This window comes from Elephas maximus, chromosome X (assembly GCF_024166365.1).
Source record: "Elephas maximus indicus isolate mEleMax1 chromosome X, mEleMax1 primary haplotype, whole genome shotgun sequence".
Lineage (NCBI taxonomy): Eukaryota > Metazoa > Chordata > Mammalia > Proboscidea > Elephantidae > Elephas > Elephas maximus.
The window spans coordinates 104497185-104516706 of NC_064846.1; positions in this window are offsets into that span (position 1 = coordinate 104497185).

Consider the following 19522-nt stretch of genomic DNA (forward strand, 5'->3'; position numbering starts at 1 on the left):
CCAGCAAAGGCAGTGCTCAGAGGTCAATTTATGGCAATAGATGCACACATCAAAAAAGAAGAAAGGGATGAAATCAAAACATTAGCTATGCAACTTGAACAAACAGAGAACAGCAAAAGACACCACAGCCACCAGAGGAAAGGAAAAATATAAAAATCAGAGCAGAAATCAATGAAACAGAGAATAGGAAAACAATAGAAAGAATCAACAAAGCCAAAAGTTGATTCTTTGAAAGGATCAACAAAATCGACTGACTGCTGACCAAACTGATGAAGAAAAAAACACAAGAGGATGCAAATAACCCAAATAAGAAATGAAATGGGGGACATTACAACAGACCCAATGAAATAAAAAAGGATCATAACAGAGTATTGTGAAAAACTATACTCCAAAAAATTTGAAAACCTAGAGGATATGGACAAACACACTACCTGCCCAAACTAACACAAAATGATGTTGAAAATCTCAACAGACCCATAAAAAGAGAAGAGACTTAAAAGCAAAAAAAAAAAAAAAAACTCCCAACAACAAAAAAAGGCCTGGCCCAGATGGCTTCACTGGAGAATTCTCCAGACATTCAGAGAAAAGCTTATGCCAGTACTAACCCAAACCGCCACCCATTGCCATCAAGTTGATAGTGGTAGTGCCAATACTACTCAAACTATTTCAGAACATAGAAAAGGAAGTGATACTTCTAAATTCATTCTACGAAGCCAGCATATCCCTGATACCAAAACCAGACAAAAACACCACACAAAAAAGAAAATTACAGACCAATATCTCTCAAGAATATGGATGCAGAAATTCTCAACAAAATTCTAGCCAATAGAATTCAGCATCATATCACAGAAATAATACACCACGACCAAGTAGGATCCATACCAGGGATGCAAGGATGGTTCAAAATTAGAAAATCAATCAACATAATCCACCACATAAATAAAAAGAAAGAAAAGAATCACATGATCATCTCAATTGATGCAGAAAAGGCATTCAACAAAGTCCAACATGCATTACTGATAAAAAAAAACTCTCGATGAAATAGTTATGGAAGGGAAATATCTCAACATAATAAAGGGCATCTATGCAAAACCAATGGCAAACATTCTTAACAGAGAGAGGCTGAAAATATCCCCCTTGACAATAGGAACAAGATAAGGATGCCCTTTATCACCACTCCTATTTAACATTGTGCTGGAATTCCTAGCTAGAGCAATAAGGCAAGAAAAAGAATTAAAGGGAATCCAAACTGGTAATGAAGAAGTTAAACTGTCCCTATTTGCGGATGATATGATAGTATACATAGAAAACCCAAAAGACTCCCCAAGAAAACTTTTGGAACTAATAGAAAGATTCAGCAGAGAAGCAGGACACAAGATAAACATACAAAAATCAGCTGGATTCCTATACACCAATAAAGAGAATGATGAAAAGGAAATTAGGAAAGCAATACCATTTATAATAGCCCCTAAAAAAATAAAATACTTAGGAATAAATCTAACTGGGGCTGTGAAAGACCTGTACAAAGAAAACTACAAAGGACTACTGCAAGAAACCAAGAGACCTACATAAATGGAAAAACATACCATGCTCATGGATAGGTAGGCTCAACATTGTGAAAATGGCAATTCTACCCAAAACTAATTACAAATACAGTGCAATCCTGATCCAAATACCAACAACATTCTTTAAAGAGATGGAAAAACTTATTAACTTTATATGGAAAGGGAATTAGTCCCAGATAAGTAAAGCACTACTGAAGAAGAAGAATAAAGTAGGAGAACTCACACTGCCTGGCCTCAGAACCTACTATACAGCTATGGCACTCAAAACAGCCTGCTACTCCTACAAGGACAGACACTTTGACTAATGGAACATAACTGAGAACCCAGATGTAAATCCATCCACCTGTGGTCACCTGATCTTTGACAAGGGCTCAAAGTCCATTAAATGGGGAAAGGCAGCCTTTTTAACAAGTGGTATTGGCAAAACTGGATGTCCATCTGTAAAAAGAAGAAAAAGAAACAAGATTCATAACTTACACCATATACAAAAACTAATTCAAAATGGCTCAATGACCTAAATATAAAGCCAAAACTATGAAGTTCATAGAAGAAAAAATAGGATCAATGCTAGAGGCCCTAGTACATGGCATTAACAGGATACAAACCACAACTAACAACACACAAACTCCAGAAGATAAGTTAGATAACTGGGACCTTCTAAAAATTATACACTTATGTTCTTCAAAAGACTTCACCAAAAAAGTAAAAACAGAACCTACAGATGGGGAAAAAAAAATTGGCTACTACAAATCAGACAAAGCTCTAATCTCTAAAAGCTATAAGAAAATCCGACACCTCTACAACAAAAAGAAAAATAATCCAATTAAAAAATGGGCAAAGGAAATGAACAGACACTTCACCAAAGAAGACACTCAAGTGGTCAACAGACACATGAGGAAATGCTTGAGATCACTAGCCATTAGAGAAATGCAAATGAAAACCACAGTGAGATACCGTCTCACCCTGGCATTACTGGCACCAAAAAAAAAAAAAAAACCAGGAAATCACAAATGTTGGAGAGGCAGCAGGGAGATCGGAACTCTTATGCACTGCTAGTGGGAATGAAAAATGATCCAACCATTTTGGAAAGTGATATCTTGCTTCCTTAGAAAGCTAGAAATAGAAATGCCATATGATCCAGCAATCCCACTCCTTGGAATACATCCTAGAGAAATGAGTCTTCACACGAATAGACATATGCACACCCATGTTCAGAGCAGCATTGTTCACAATAACAAAAAGATGGAAACATCCTAGATGCCCATCAACAGATGAATGGATAAACTGAGGTACATACACACAATGAAGCATTATTCAATAGTAAAAAACAATGATGAATCTGTGAAGCATCTCATAACATGGATGAATCTGGAGGGCATTATGCTAAGTGAATCCAATCACGAAAGGACAAATATTGTATGAGATCGCTACTGTAAAAACTCATGAAAAGGTTTACACACAAAAAGAGACCATCTTTGATGGTTACGAGGGAGGAGAGGAGAGGGGATGGGGAAAAAAAAGGTTCTAAAAAGCAAAGAGGTCACTTTGATGACTAAGGTGCGCCTGACTGAAGCCATGGTCTTTTCCAATTGCCTCATATGCATGCAAACATTGGATAATGAAAAAGAAAGACCAAAGAAGAATCACACACCACATATAAAAAAAAACATATATAGATGCATTCAAATTGTGGTGTTTGTAAAGAATATTGAATATCCCATGGGCTGCCAAAAGAACAAGCAAATTGATCTTAGAAGTACAGCCAGAATGCCCCTTAGAGGCAAAGATGGTGATGCTTTGTCTCTCCTACTTTGGACATGGCATCAGGAAAGGCCAATTGCTAGAAATGGATATCATGTTTGGTAAAGCAGAGGATCAGCAAAAATGAGATTAAATGTATCGACACAATAGCCACAATGGTAAAACATACCAACAATCGTGAAAACGTCACAGGACCAAGCAGCATTTCGTTCTGTTATACATTAGGTCGCCATGTTCACAGCTGACTCAATGGCAACTAACAACTTGTTGCTTTAAAAAGTAAAGAGGCTCTTGCAAAAGGGATGTGAGCTGCTGCCACCAAGATGAAAAATAAGAGCATCAAAAGGCCTGGACCCCAGGGATGTGACCTACTCAACTCTATGGAGCTCATGATCTCTACTGCTGGAATTGTTTCTTTGGTATTTTGTCTAGTGAATTAAATTGGATTTATGGTTAAAAAAATTCATGTGAGGACTTCCCCATTCACAGCCAGTGTAATTTGGTGTGGAAAATGACTCTTCGAATTGCTGGACATTTCTTCACACAGCATGCTGAAATGAAATACATGCAATGACCATAATTAGATCATATTTAAAATTTTCTCTATGTAACTGTCATTCAAGCTGAATCAGAGTCAAGAGGCATTACTGCTGACCACAAATAACTCCCTGTGAAAAAGTAATGTGTATACTGGTTTCCACGGGCAACCTTTCTTATTTGTGTAGTAATGCCCTTCTTTGCTACAAAAAGCGCTGGTTTTCTGTCATTCTCAGTCAATACTAATACCAGCAACTTCTTCAGTCTGTACCAGGGATCACTCAAAAAACAAACAAAATAAAATAGTAATTAAACAACAAAAACAGAAGCCCCCCCAAAAAAGCTCTTTTTTAAAATTTTTATTGTGCTTGAAGTGAAAGTTTACAAATCAAGTCAGTCTCTCACACAAAAACTTATATACACCGTGCTACATACTCCCAATTGCTCTCCCCGTAATGACACAGCTGGCTCCCTCCCTCCACTCTCTCTTTTCGTGTCCATTTTGTCAGCTTCTAACCCCCTCTACCCTCTCATCTCCCCTCCAAGCAGGAGATGGCAACATAGTCTCAAGTGTGCACCTGATCCAAGAAGCTCACTCCTCACCAGCATCCCTCTCCAACATATTGTCCAGTCCAATCCCTGTCTGAAGAGTTAGCTTCGGGAATGGTTCTTGTCCTGGGCCAACAGAAGGCCTGGGGGCCATGACCTCCGAGGTCCTTCCAGTCTCAGTCAGAGCATTAAGTCTGGTCTTTTTATGAGAATTTAGGGTCTGCATCCCACTGCTCTCCTGTTCCCTCAGGGGTTCTCTGTTGTGTTCCCTGTCAGGGTAGTCATCGGTTGTAGCCAGGCACCATCTAGTTCTTCTGGTCTCAGACTGATGCAGTCTCTGGCTTATGTGGCCCTTTTTGTCTCTTGGGCTCGTAATTACCTTGTGTCCTTGGTGTTCTTCATTCTCCTTTGATCCAGGTGGCTTGAGACCAATTGATGCATCTTAGATGGTTGCTTGCTAGCGTTTAAGACTCTGAACGCCACTCTCCAAAGTGGGATGCAGAATGTTAACAGATTTTATTATGCCAAATGACTTAGATGTCCCCTGAAACCATGGTCCCCAAACCCCTGCCCCTGCTATGCTGGCCTTTGAAGCATTCAGTTTATTCAGGAAACTTCTTTGCTTTTGATTTAGTCCAGTTGTGTTGACCTCGCCTGAATTGTGTGTTGTCTTTCCCTTCACCTAAAGTAGTTCTTGTCTACTATCTAATTGGTGAGTACCCCTCTCCCACCCTCCCTCCCTCCCCCCTCTCATAACCATCAAAGAATATTTTCTTCTCTGTTTAAACTATTTCTCCAGTTCTTGTAAGAGTGGTCTTATACAATATTTGTCCTTTTGCAACTGACTGATTTCACTCAGCATAATGCCTTCCAGATTCCTCAGTGTTATGAAATGTTTCATAGATTCATCACTGTTCTTTACTGATGTGTAGTATTCCATTCACTTTTCACTTTCCCTTTCCAATTTTTTTTTTTTTTTGATTTGGTGGAGTTTCTATTCATTACTTATTATTTTGGACATTCTGCCCACCTTTTGACTCCATGACCTTCCCTTTATTGCAATTAGAGTCAAATGATATTTCTCTCTAAGCATTTGAATATACCAAATAATTCACTTTCCAAGATTCACTGTTTTCTTCTAGACCCCCAAACCCCCATCTTAAACCCTTCACTTAGGTAAGATGCTATCTTGTGTGAATATACCATAATTTATTTGTCCATTCATCCACTGATGGGCACCTTGGTTGCTTCCATCTTTTTGGTATTGTAAACAGTGCTGCAATGAACATGGGTGTGCATATATCTGTTCGTGTAAAGGCTCATTTCTCTAGGATATATTCCAAGGAGTGGGATTGCTGGATCATATGGTATTTCTAGCTTTTTAAGGAAGCACCAAATCGGTTTCCAAAGTGGTTGGACCATTTTACATTCCCACCAGCAGAGTATAAGTGTTCCAATCTCTCCACAGCCTCTTCAACATTTACTGTTTTGTGTTTTTTGGATTAATGCCAGCCTGGTTGGAGTGAGAAGAAATCTCATTGTAGTTTTGATTTGCCTTTCTCTAATGGCTAACGGTCGTGAGCATTTCCTCATGTATCTGTTTGCTACCTGAATGTCTTCTTTAGTGAAGTGTCTGTTCATATCTTTTGCCCATGTTTTAATTGGGGTATTTGTCTTTGTGTAATTGAGTTTTTGCAGTATCATGTAGATTTTAGAGATCAGACGCTGATAGGAAATGTCATAGCTAAAAACTTTTTCCCAGTTTCTACGTAACCTTTTTACTCTTTTGGTGAAATCTTTGGATGAGCATAGGTGTTTGATTTTTAGGAGCTCCCAGTTATCTAGTTTAAAGCTCTTCTTCTTTAGCATAAGTTTTTCAGTGACAAATGGAATAAAAAGTAGTATAATATTTCTCCATCACTATATGCCAAGAATTGATCCAGACTCTGCATATCGATGTCTTTGTCCAACTAAAGAAAAATATTATAGATAGGAGTAATTGCTCTTCTGCATCACATGCCATAGTTCAACAATGAACTCTGATTTTTAAAAAAGTTTTGCAAATAACCATCCTGCTTTTTCTTTGGCACTAATATTTGATATTAATTTGACAGTTGGTAGTACAAGTGTCTGGGTATTAACATCACCTATTATTGGTATGTGGATTCCATCTTTGTATACTGTCTATCTACTTTTTGTCCCTTCTCTAAATTTACAGAATATAGATTGTATTTGAAGGCATTGTTTTGCACTTGTTTTGGGAAAATGTGATTGGTTCACAAGATTGTTTTATGTTAAAATTATGCAAAAGCTTTCATGGCTTCATGCCATGACTTGACAAAGTTTTACAACCACACAGTGGGAAATAAGAGATAATGGATTACCAGTTTAATAAAGTACAATTTTCACACATACATATTACTTTCTTGTTACACTTTTAGGCTGCTTAAGTGATAGCAGTGGCCCTCGTGGTGCGGTGGTTTAGCGTTTAGCTGCTAAGTGAAAGTCATCAGTTTGAACCCAACAGTCACTCTGTGGGAGAAAGATGTGGCAGTCTGTTTCCATAAAGATTACAGCCTTAGAAACCCTAAGGGACAGTTGTACTCCATCCTGTAGGGTTACTATGAGTTGGAACTGACTCCATGGCAATGAGTTTGGCATTTTTTAGTGATATCAACACACATGCAAATTCAATTCTAGATTTACACTTTAGTCCTGTTTATTATTTACATTCACCATTATATTGAATTGTAACATTTATGTAATTATTTGCATTATATCCTTGCCTTTTTCAGCTTTTACAGACCACCTACATTGCTTGATTCATGACAATCTTCCTCTATTTTCTAAGCCAGTAACAAAAGGCTTAGTCCTTCTCATACTGTCATCTTTCTAATTCTCCATCTTCTGCCTCCCTCTTTCACTTATAAGGACACTTGTGATTACATTGGGCCTACCTAAACCATTCCGGATCATCTCTGCATCTCATGGTCAACTGATTAATAATTTAAATTCCATCTGCAATCTTAATCCCGTCTTGATGTAACATAATATATTCCAGGCTGCTGAGATTATCACGTGGTTATCCATGGAGGGCCATTATTTTCCTACCACACTCATTTTACGTTTTAATGAACTACTACTGAGGTATTGCCATGGATTGAACTATGTCCCCCCAAAAATTTGTGTATCAACTTGGTTAGGCCATGTGTGGTTGTCCTCCATTTTGAGATTGTAATTTTATGTTGAGAGGATCAGGGTGGGACTGTAACATCTCCTTTACTCAGGTTACTGCCCTGATCAAGGTAAAGGGAGTTTTCCTGGGGTGTGGCATGCACCACCTTTTATCTCTCAAGAGGTAAAAGGGAACCAAGCAGAGACTTGGGGACCTCATAGAACCAAGAAAGCAGCACCAGGAGCAGAGCCCGTCCTTTGGACCCAGGGTCCCTGTGCCTGAGAAGCTCCTTGACAATGGGAAGATTGAGGACAAGGACTTTTTTCCAGAGCCGACAGAGAGAGAGAGCCTTCCCCTGGAGCTGGCACCCTAAATTTGGACTTTTAGCCTACTTTACTGTGAGGAAATAAAATTCTCTTTGTTAAAGCCATCCAGTTGTAGTATTTCTCTTATAGCAGCACTAGATGACTAAGATAAGCATTAATATATTTTTCCTCCAATGGTAGAGGAGGGGATTGGCTAGAAAGTTCTTACTCGACAACATGCTTAATCCATAAACCTGGCATTGATTTCCTCTGGTCATGAAAGATGTTTATGCTGACGTTTTTTCTTACATGCACTTTAATGGCCTTGTCATGCAATGGCACCTCTTATTTGCTGGCACTTTCAAAGCCCTCTCACTTCTGCATCCAATGGTACACCTCCAGCTTCTTTATAGTGTTGCCTTCCATCCAGCAAAAACCCTGTTGGGAAGAATCACTTTTAGTAATTCTTTTTACCATGGGTTCTATATCTGATCCCTAAGAATCATTCGTTCACTCATTTATTTATTTAGCAAATCTCATATATTTCATTTGTAAATTCTTCAGTATGTCTCTAAAGCCAAGGTCTTTTTTTCTAATTCAGTGATAATAGCTGTTTTTTATAATTTTTATTGTGCTTTAAGTGAAAGTTTACAAATCAAGTCCGTCTCTCACACAAAAACCCATATACATCTTGCTACACACTCTCAATTACTCTCCCCCTAATGAGACAGCCCGCTTTCTCCCTCCACTCTCTCTTTTCGTGTCCATTTCGCGAGCTTCTAACCCCCTCCACCCTCTCATCTCCCCTCCAGGCAGGAGATGGCAACATAGTCTCAAGTGTCCACCGGATCCAAGGAGCTCATTCCTCACCAGCATCCCTCTCCAACACATTGTCCAGTCCAGTCCATGTCTGAAGAGTTGGCTTTGGGAATGGTTCTTCCCCTGGGCCAAAAGAAGGTCTGGGGGCCATGACCACTGGGGTCCTTCTCGTCTCAGTAAGACCATTAAGCCTGGTCTTATGAGAATTTGGAGTCTGCATCCCACAGCTTTCTTGCTCCCTCAGGGGTTCTCTGTTCTTTTCCCTGTCAGGGCAGTCATCGGTTGCAGCTGGGCACCATCTAGTTCTTCTGGTCTCAGGATGATGTAGTCTCTGGTTTATGTGGCCCTTTCTATCTCTTGGGCTCGTAATTGCCTTGTGTCCTTGGTGTTCTTCATTCTCCTTTGATCGAGGTGGCTTGAGACCAATTGATGCATCTTAGATGGCTGCTTGCTAGCTTTTAAGACCCCAGACACCACTCTTCAAAGTGGGATGCAGAATGTTTTCTTAATACATTTTCTTATGCCAATTAACTTAGATGTCCCCTGAGACCAAGGTCCCCAAACCCCTGCCCCTGCTACTCTGGCCTTTGAAGCATTCAGTTTATTCAGGAAACTTCTTTGCTTTTGGTTTAGTCCAATTGTGCTGACCTCCCCTGTATTGTGTGCTGTCTTTCCCTTCACCTAAAGTAGTTGTTATCTACTATCTAATTAGTGAATGCCCCTCTCCCACCTCCCCTCGCCTCCCGCTCTCGTAACCACAAAGAATGTTTCCTTCTCAGTTTGAGCTATTTCTCAAGTTCTTATAATAGTGGCTTTATACAATATTTGTCCTTTTGCAACTAATTTCACTCAGCATAATGCCTTCAAGACTCCTCCATGTTATGAAATGTTTCACAGATTCCTCACTGTTCTTTATCGATGCATACTATTCCATTGTGTGAATATACCATAATTTATTTGTCCATTCATCCACTGATGGGCACCTTGGTTGCTTCCATCTTTTTGCTATTGTAAACAGTGCTGCAAGAAACATGGGTGTGCATATATCTGTTCATGTAAAGGCTCTTTTTTCTCTAGGAGACATTCCAAGGAGTAGGAGTGCTGGATTGTATGGTAGTTCTATTTCTAGCTTTTTAAAGAAGCGCCAAATCGATTTCCAAAGTGGTTGTACCATTTGACATTCCCACCAGCAGTGTAGAAGTGTTCCAATCTCTCCACATCCTCTCCAACATTTATTGTTTTGCGTTTTTTGGATTAATGCCAGCCTGGTTGGAGTGAGATGAAATCTCATTGTAGTTTTGATCTGCATGTCTCTAATGGCTAATGATTATGAACATTTCCTCATATATATGTTAGCTACCTGAATGTCTTCTTTAGTGAAGTGTCTATTCATATCTTTTGCCCATTTTTTAATTGGATTATTTGACTTTTTGCAGTTGAGCTTTTGCAGTATCGTGTAGATTTTAGAGATCAGGCGCTGATCAAAAATGTCATAGCTGAAAACTTTTTCCCAGTCTGTAGGTAGTCTTCTTACTCTTTTGCTGTAAGTCTTTGCATGAGCATAGATGTTTGATTTTTAGGAGCTCCCAGTTATCTAGTTTTTCTTCTACATTTTTATAATGATTTGTATAATGTTTATGCCATGTATTAGGGCTCCTAATGTGGTCCTTTTTTTTTCTTCCATGATCTTTATCATTTCAGATTTTATATTTAGGTCTTTGGTCCATTTTGAGTTAGTTTTTGTGCATGGAGTGAGGTATGAGTCTTGTTTCATTTTTTTGCAGATGGATATCCAGTTATGCCAGCACCATTTATTAAAAAGACTGTCTTTTCCCCATTTAACTGTTTTGGGGCCTTTGTCAAATATCAGCTGCTCATATGTGGATGGATTTACATCTGGATTATCAATTCTGTTTCGTCGGTCTATGTGTCCGTTGTTGTACCAGTACCAGGCTGTTTTGACTACTGTGGCGGTATAATAGGTTCTAAAATCAGGTAAAGTAAGACCTCCCACTTTGTTCTTCTTTTTCAGTAATGCCTTATTTATCCGGGACCTCTTTCCTTCCATATGAAGTTGGTGATTTGTTTCGCCATCGCATTAAAAACTGTCGTTAGGATTTGGATCGGAATTCCATTAAATGTATAGATCGCTTTTGGTAGAATAGACATTTTTATAAGGTTAAGTCTTCCTATCCACGAGCAAAGTCTGTTCTTTCACTTATGTAAGTCTCTTTTGGTTTCTTGGAGAAGTGTAGTGTAGTTTTCTTTGTATAAGTCTTTTACATCTCTGGTAAGATTTATTCCTAAGTAATTTATCTTCTTGGGGGCTACTGTAAAAAAAAAAACTGTAAGTGGCATTGATTTGGTGATTTTCTCTTCAATGTACTTTTTGTTGGTGTAGAGGAATCCAACTGATTTTTGTATGTTTATCTTGTATCCCGATACTCTGCTGAACTCTTCTATTAGTTTCAGTAGTTTTCTGGAGGATTCCTTAGGGTTTTCTGTGTATAAGATCATGTCATCTGCAAATAGAGATACTTTTACTTCTTCCTAGCCAACCTGGATGCCCTTTATTTCTTTATCTAGCCTAATTGCTCTGGCTAGGACTTCCAGCAGAATGTTGCATAAGAGTGGTGATAAAGGGCATCCTTGTCTGGTTCCCAGTCTCAGTGGGGATGTTTTCAGGCTCTCTCCATTTACGGTGATGTTGGCTGTTGGCTTTGTATAAATGCCTTTTAATATGTGAGGAATTTTCCTTCTATTCCTGTTTTGCTGAGAGTTTTTATCATGACTGAGTGTTGAACTTTGTCAAATGCCTTTTCTGCATCAAATGATAAAATCATGTGATTCTTGTGTTTTGTTTTACTTATGTGGTGGATTACATTAATTGTTTTTCTAATGTTGAACCATCCCTGCATACCTGGTATGAATCCCACTTGGTCATGGTGAATTATTTCTTTGATATGTTGTTCAATTCTATTGGCTAGAATTTTGTTGAGGATTTTTGCATCTACATTCATGAGGGATATAGGTCTCTAATTTTCTTTTCTTGTGGTGTCTTTACCTAGTTTTGGTATCAGGGATATGGTGGCTCCATAGAATGAGTTTGGTAGTATCCCATCCTTTTCTATGCTCTGAAATATCTTTAGTAGTAGTGGTGTTAACTCTTCCCTGAAAGTTTGATAGAACACTGCAGTGAAGCCGTCCGGACCAGGGCTTTTATTTTGTCTGGAGTTTTTTGATTACCTTTTCAATCTCTTCTTTTCTTATGGGTCTATTTAATTGTTCTACCTCTGTTTGTGTTAGTTTAGGTAGGTAGTCTGTTTCTAAGAATTCATCCATTTCTTCTAGGTTTTCAAATTTGTTAGAGTATAATTTTTCATAGTAATCTGATATGATTCTTTTAATTTCAATTGGGTCTGTTGTAACATCTCCCATCTCATTTCTTATTTGGGTTATTTACTTCCTCTCCTGTTTTTCTTTTGTCAATTTGGCCAGTGGTTTATCAATGTTGTTGATTTTTTTAAAAAAACCAGCTTTTGGACTTGTTATTCTTTCAATTGTTTTTCTGCTTTCTATTTCATTTAGTTCATGTCTAACTTTTATTATTTGTTTTCTTCTGGTGCCTGTGGGTTTCTTTTGTTGCTCTCTTTCTATTTGTTCAAGCTGTAGGGGTAATTCTTTGATTTTGGCCCTTTCTTCTTTTTTTATGTGTGCATTTATTGATATGAATTGGCCTCTGAGCACCGCTTTTGCTGTGTCCCAAAGGTTCTGATAGGAAGTGTTTTCATTCTCATTGGATTCTCTGAATTTGTTTATTCCATCCTTAATGTCTTCTATAATCCAGTCTTTTTTGAGCAGGGTATTGTTCAGTTTCCAAGTGTTTGATTTCTTTTCCCTGATTTTCTGTTATTGATTTCCACTTTTATGGCCTGATGGTCATAGAACATGCTTTGTAATATTTCAATGTTTTGGATTCTGATAAGGCTTGCTTTATGACCTAATACGTGGTCTATTCTAGACAGTGTTCCACGTGCCCTAGAAAAGAAAGTACACTTGATTTCCATTGGGTGGAGTGTTCTGTATATGTCTATGAGGTCAAGTTGTTTGATTGTGGTATTTCGATCTTCCATGTCTTTATTGAGCTTCTTTCTGGATGTCCTGTCCTTCACAGAAAGTGGTGTGTTGATGTCTTCTACTATTATTGTGGAGCTGTCTATCTCCCTTTTCAATGCTGATAGATTTTGTTTTATGTATCTTGCAGCCCTGTCATTGGGTGCAGAAATATTTAATATGGTTATATCTTCTTGATGTATTGTCCCTTTAATCATTATGTAGTGTCCTTCCTTATCCTTTCTGATGGATTTATCTTTAAAGTGTATTTTTTCAGAAATTAATATTGCCACTCCTGCTCTTTTTTGATTGTTGTTCGCTTGATATATTTTTTCTATCCTTTGAGTTTTAGTTTGTTTGTGTCTCTGTGTCTAAGGTGTGTCTCTTGTAGGCAGCATATACACGGATCTTGTTTTTTAATCCATTCTGCCACTCTCTGTCTCTTTATTGGTGCATTTAGTCCATTTACATTCAGGGTAATTATGGATAGGTATGATTTTGTGCTATCATTTTGATGTCTTTTTTTGTGTGTTGACAGCTTCTTTTTCCCACTTGATTTTATGTGCTGGGTATATTTTCTTTATATATTGTTCTTTCCTCATATTTGTTGTTGTTGATTTTGTTTCTGCTGAGTCTGTATTTTTCCCTTGTGTTTTATTTTGATAAGTAGAATAGTTTGTCTCCTTTGTGGTTACCTTATTATTTACCCCTATTTTTCTAATTTTAAAAGTAACTTTTATTTCTTTGTATCACCGTATCTTCCTCTCCATTTGGAATGTATATGATTACATTTCTTAGTCCCTCTTTACTATTTTATTATTGTCTTCTTTTTTATAATAACATCTCTGTTACCCTGTTTTGGGCTTTTTTTCTTTTTTTTTTTAATAATCTTTCTTTGTTTTTTTTGATTTCCCTGTCAGGGTTGACTTCTGGTTGCTCTTCCCAGTGTTCTAGTCTTGGGTTATTACCTGATATTATTGATTTTCTAACCAATGAACTCCCTTTAGTATTTCTTGTAGGTTTGGTTTGGTTTTTACGAATTCCCTCAACCTATGTTTATCTGGATAAGTCTTCTTCATCTTCATATTTAAGAGACAGTTTTGATGGATATATGATTCTTGGCAGGCATTTTTTTTCTTTCAATTTTTTAAATATGTCATCCCTTTGCCTTCTTGCCTGCATGGTTTCTGCCGAGTAGTTGGAGCTTATTCTTATTGGCTCTCGTTTTTAGTTGATTTTTTGTTTAACCCTAGCTGCTCTTAAAATTGTCTCTTTACCTTTGGTTTTGTCAGGCTTGATTATAATATGTCTTGGTGACTTCCTTTTAAGATCTACCTTATGTGGAGTTCCATGAGCATCGTGGATAGATATCTTCTCATCTTTCACAATATCAGGGAAGTTTTCTGCTAACAAATCTGCAACAGTTTTCTCTGAATTTTGTGTTATCCCTCCCTGTTCTGGTACTCCAAACACTCGTAGGTTGTTTCTCTTGATAGAGTCCCACATGATTCTTAATGTTTCTTCACTATTTTTAAATTCTTTTATCTTATTTTTCTTCAAATATATTAGTGCCAAGTGATTTATCTTCGAGTTCAGAGATTCTAGCTTCTACTTGCTCAATTCTGCTCCTCTGCCTTTCTATTGAGTTATCTAATTCTGTGATTTTATTTTTAATCTTCTGAATTTCTGATTGCTGTCTGTCTATGGCTTTTTCCAGCTTATTAAACTTTTCATTATGTGCCTGAATAATCTTTTGAATTTCTTCAGTTGCTTTATCTGTGTGTTCCTTGGCTCGTTCTGAGTATTGCCTCATTTCCTTCCTGATGTCTTGAAGGGTTCTGTATATTAAACTTTTGTATTCTGCATCTGGTAATTCCAGGAATGCACTTTCATCTAGAAGATCCCTGGATTCTTTGTTTTGAGAGCCTGTTGAGGTGATCACGGTCTGTTACTTTATGTGACTTGATAGTGACTGTTGTCTCCAAGCCATCTATAAGTTATTGTATTAGTTTATGCTTGCTTACTGTGTCGTAGCTTTGTTTTGTTTTGGTATACCCCTGTGGGTTGCTTGAGTGAGCTAGCCTGATTATTTTCACCTTTGGAGCTCTGGTGTCCTGTCCCCAGCTGGCTAGAGCTGTTATCACATATATCAGTCTAGGCATCCATTGAGTTTTTTTGTATGGATTCATCTCAGGTTTCCAAGTAGCTGATCATCATGCGTGTGGTACAGGCTCTGTCCCACAGTCTTAGAGGGGCAGGGGTGATTGGCATATATACCACTATCTGACTGCAGTAGGGGGTCATGCTTTGAACAAGGTAAGGGGCTGAGAACCGACCCCCAAGTATCTCTGAGGAAATCACGTCCCTGTTACCTAGAGTGTGCTGGTGGGTGGGTTCTGAAGAGGGACCATGGGCATACAAAGTTTTTGGTTATATGGACTGGGAGGTACCAGTTGTCTTTGAACCCCTGTCACAGGTGGCTGTGTGACCTGAGTGGAGCTACTAGTCCTTATGTCCCTGATTTTGATAGGTGAGGCCCTTGTTTAGTAGGCAAAACAATGTCAAACATCAAACACCCACTTCTCCACTGCACCACTGAAATGGTTGGAGTTTGCCAGCAAGGGCCTATTCTCCCAAAATAGGCCCACACGAGTCCATGCAGAAGGGAAAGGTGCTCAAGGTCCATGGACGGTTTATGCCTGGACAGGAGCTGCTTCTGTCCTAAGCTCCCCCAGTTATTGGAGCTAGCTAATTATCTTCCCCCCAGTTGCAAATTTTTTTCCTTCCCCAAGGCCGGGAGGATGGCTCTAGGTGCTCACCAAAGTGTTTCTCAGGCCCAGGGATTCAGCCGCTGAAGCCGGCTTGGGGGTGGGGGAGGTTGCGGTAATATATGCGCAAGTACTTAGCTTTTGCTGGGAGCACCATTCTCCTCAGGTTCTGGAGGTGTGAGTGGGCTGTGTGGCTGGCTGGTTCTCCCTGAGGAAATTGCAGCTGAACGCTAGTACCAGCCCACTGCCACAGCCACTGCTGCTCCAGGAATGGTGCCTCAGGGCTCCCTGTGATTCAGGTCCGGTAACTCCTCTCCACCTCTGAACGGCCTCTTCCTCCCCCTACCCCTTGGTTTGTTGTCTAAGCTTGCCTTTGATGCTCAGGGCTCCCAGCTCATTACAAATATACTCATTTCACTTTTTTTTCAGGTCTTAGTTGTAAAGAGGACTTGACGGAGGCATCTGTCTATTCCATCACCTTGGCTTCACCTTTTTTAATATAACCAAAATACCATTATCACAACCAAAAAATTACCAATATTTTCTTATTATCATTAAATATCCATACAGTGTTCAAATTTCCCTGATTGTTTCAAAATTTAAATCTCTTACATCTGACCTGTTGGAATCGTGGTTCCCCACCCTACGTAGTCCTTTACTCTGCCATCGTAGACTGTTTCACCCAGCTCCTCGAATGTAGGCCAGTTCACTGTGTCCCAAATTCCAGGGGCCAGATTTTAAAGCTAACCGTGTGACTTCCTTGAAGCCCCTGTCACTATGCATGAAGTGAAGGAGAAGCACACCCTTTGAGGACTGAGGCAAGGAAGTGTATAGGGTACATCCCAAGAGAGTTAACTTTAAATGTTTGCCCTGAAAAAAGAAAACAAATGCCAAATTACCTCTGTATTAGTCAAGCTGGATCTTTCCTGCCCCATGCCAGGTGACTGTGTATGGTAGGGCAAGTTGTACAATGTGCAATTTGTACAACCACACATTGCATTCTTTTCTTTATTTCTCTTCTCTACCCACTCTCTCCCCCAATCCTGGAGTAACCAGAGGTAGTCTAGAGATGGAAGAAGTAGGTTATAAGGACATGATGGGGACATAGAGAAGACAGCCATTTGCCATCTAAAAGCAATGAAGAACCGGGAGAAGGAAGAGCATAAATTTTGAATGAAGTCAAAGCTTTTTATATTTATACTGGAAAGGCATATTAATTATTAAATGAAACTATTCTCATTACCCATCCTTAACAAAGCTTTATATTATATAAGGATGAGAAGATAAACTATAGAGCCTACCCCAGATTTCTTCCAATACCAGAGACAGTGTTATGGATTGAATTGTGTCCCCCAAAAATGTGTGTCAACTTGTCTAGGTCATGATTGCCAGTATTGTGTGATTGTCCACCATTTTGTCATCTGATGTGATTTTCCTATGTGTTGTAAATCCTACCTCTATGTTGTTAATGAGGCAGTTATGTTAATGATGCAGGACACAATCTACAAGATTAGATTGCATCTTGAGTCAACCTCATTTGAGATATAAAAGAGAGAAGTGAACAGAGATACAGGGGGACTTCATTACCACCAAGTAAGGAGAGCAAAGAGCATACACTTCCTTTTTTTTTTTCTGAGAAACATAATATTTTAATAGGCGAAATAAATACTCCAGTTCATGCAAAGTAAAAAAATTGACATTGGGGGGAAAATCACTCTTTACACATCAAGTATACTCCTAATCCAACAAGATTGCTTTTAAAAAAAAAAAAAAAAGACATACAAAAAAGTTAGCTACATCGATGTCTAAGAAGTGACAATTGAGGTAATTTTTTAAAAAATAATTTTTAAAAAAAGACAAAAAGAGAATAAACCCATGACTTCCTTCTTGCCCATTTAATAAAATTTGATTGTGAAATTTCGGAAGACTGGCTGGGGTAGGGGTTGTTGTAGTTTTGTGCCATCCAGTTTGTTCCGACTGATAGCAATCCTGAGTACAACAGAACAAAATGCTGCCCAGTCCTGCACCTTCCTCACAATCATTGTTATGCTTGATGCCATTGTTGAAGCCACTGTATCGATCCATCTCGTTGAGGGTCTTCCTGTTTTTCACTGACCCGTTAGTTTACCAAGTGTCTTACTCAGCTAGTGCTACTATAACAGAATTACCACATGTGGATGGCTTTAACAAATTGAAATTTTTTCTCTCACAGACTAGGAGGATAGAAGTCCAAATTCAGGGTGCCAGCTCCAGAAGAAGGCTTTCTTTCTCTGTTGGCTCTGGGGGAATGTCCTTGTCATCAGTCTTCCCCTGGTCTAGTTGCTTCTCAGCATAGGAACCCTAGATCCAAAGGAAGTGCTATTCTCGTAGCTCTTGTTTCTTTTTCTATGGAAGGGTAGGGTGGGGGCGAATAATTACACATCACACTTCTATCTCTGAGTTCCTACTGTGTATGTGCTGGTGGGCACCTGGACCCTCTGAGTGTGTGTATAAGTTGAGTGCAAGGCCTTACTTCTTGGAAGATTCCTGTGGAGCAGTTAACATCAAGTGGAGGGAAGGGGACTTCATCTATGGTTTCTTTGGAATAAATGGAGAGGGGCAGGGAATAAGTATCTTCTTTAGTCTGGGGTGGAATAAGAGGTATGAGGGGTTCTTATTCACAGAATTGGAATTCAGTGGTGGTAAAGTCCTAGGCAAAGACCTCTCCCTTAAAGCCTGAGATAGTAAAATTCAGCCTTCACACACGGTGCAGGCTGGGTCCCTCAGCCTCTCTCTCTGTGGTCCAACATCTTGGTGCCCCTTTCGGGTGCTGTGCCAGATCCCTGAGGAACTCCTAGACCAGGGGAAGATTGATGGCAAGGACCTTTCTCCAGAGCCAACAGAGAGATAAACTCTTCCCCTGGAGTTGATGCCCTGAATTTGGACTTCTAGCCTCCTAGACTGCGAGAGAATAAACTTCTGTGTGTTAAACCTATCCACTTGTAATATTTCTGTTATAGCAGCACTAGATGACTAAGACAAAGAGATACCATGATACAATAGGTTCAAATGGGCAGAGGGGGGAAAAGAATTGGGTTGTTTTCTGATTGCACCATGACAGTTCTGCTTGTTCAATATAACAGATTTTTTTTGTGAATTGCGGTTAAGATGAGAAATAAAAATGACAAAAAAGTAAATTAAAAAAAAAACAGTATTGTAGGTTAAAGATGCCTACAATTTTTTCTGATACTCTCCATGAGGAGATTGGGTCTTTTTCCCCTCTACTTGAATCCTGGGAGGGGGCTCTGTGACTACTGTGACCAACATAATACATTGGAAGTGACACCATACCAGTTTCCAGACCCAGTTCTTAAGAAATTGTCAGATTCAACTTACTGTCACTTGGAACCCTGGGCTTCCATGTAAGAAGTCAAGCTATCTCTCTGGAGAGGTCATGTAGAGAGGCTCTAAGACTGCATGGAAAGTAAGAGTGGCCCTTCTGAACTCAGCTTTCCAGATGTTCCCATCAGTACTTCAGGCATATGAGTGAAACCTCCAGCCCAGTCCAGCTATTATCTGAAAACTACAGAGTGACCTCCATTTATGCTGTGAGAAATCGAATTGCCCCAGAAGCTCTGTGGGAGATAGCAAGGATGAGTATGAGGTTTCAATCTTGCCATTCACAGAGGTGGTGAACAATGGAAGATTGAGTTTGAGGGATCAAATTCTTGACCAACAAAATTGTGAGATACAACAATGAAGATTTCATCTCACTTCAACATTACTGGCATGAATCGAAACAAAATAAAATAACAAATGTTAGAGAGGCTGAAGAGAGATTGGAAATCTTTTGCACTGCTGGTGGGAATGCAAAATGGTACATCCATTTTAGAAAACAATATGGCTCTTTCTTAAAAAGCTAGAAATAGATTCATTAGGAGGTGGGGCCAA